The 353-nt window shown below is 63.2% G+C and overlaps 1 protein-coding gene across 5 annotated transcripts in view; it reads right to left on the bottom strand.

Annotated features, from left to right (window-relative positions):
- Positions 1 to 353, bottom strand: part of LOC113212730 (potassium voltage-gated channel protein Shaw-like) — a 119567-nt gene that overhangs the window by 93876 nt on the left and 25338 nt on the right. The window lies entirely within an intron of this gene.

Below are 353 nucleotides of genomic sequence, written 5' to 3'. Positions count from 1 at the left end.
CTCACTCTGGCTCCAGAGCCGAGCAGCAGGGTGGGCTGGGGTCCAACTTGGGAGGGCGAGGCGTAGAGTGAAACTAACAGGCACTCTGATTCCGGGAGCAGCCGGCAGAGTGTGGTCCGGGGCAGCAGGGCGCCGGGGACTCGTGGACGCCACAGGACGCTGCAGGAAGCCGCAGGACGCCGCAGGATACAACTTCCTAAGCAAATGCGCGTATCTGCTGGCCATGGCACTCTCCACAAAACCGCTCACCTGCCCGCGCTCCGGGCGGGCGCTGGTTAGGTTGCGTTGCCCTTGTTATTCACCTTGTCAGCCAGCCACAACCGAGCGCTCTAATGGGCAATCTTGTCGGGAAC

This window comes from Frankliniella occidentalis, unplaced genomic scaffold (assembly GCF_000697945.3).
Source record: "Frankliniella occidentalis isolate FOCC.00 unplaced genomic scaffold, Focc_3.1 Scaffold22, whole genome shotgun sequence".
NCBI lineage: Eukaryota > Metazoa > Arthropoda > Insecta > Thysanoptera > Thripidae > Frankliniella > Frankliniella occidentalis.
Note: the sequence above shows the minus strand (reverse complement) of the source record. Positions and strands in the feature narration are given on the sequence as shown.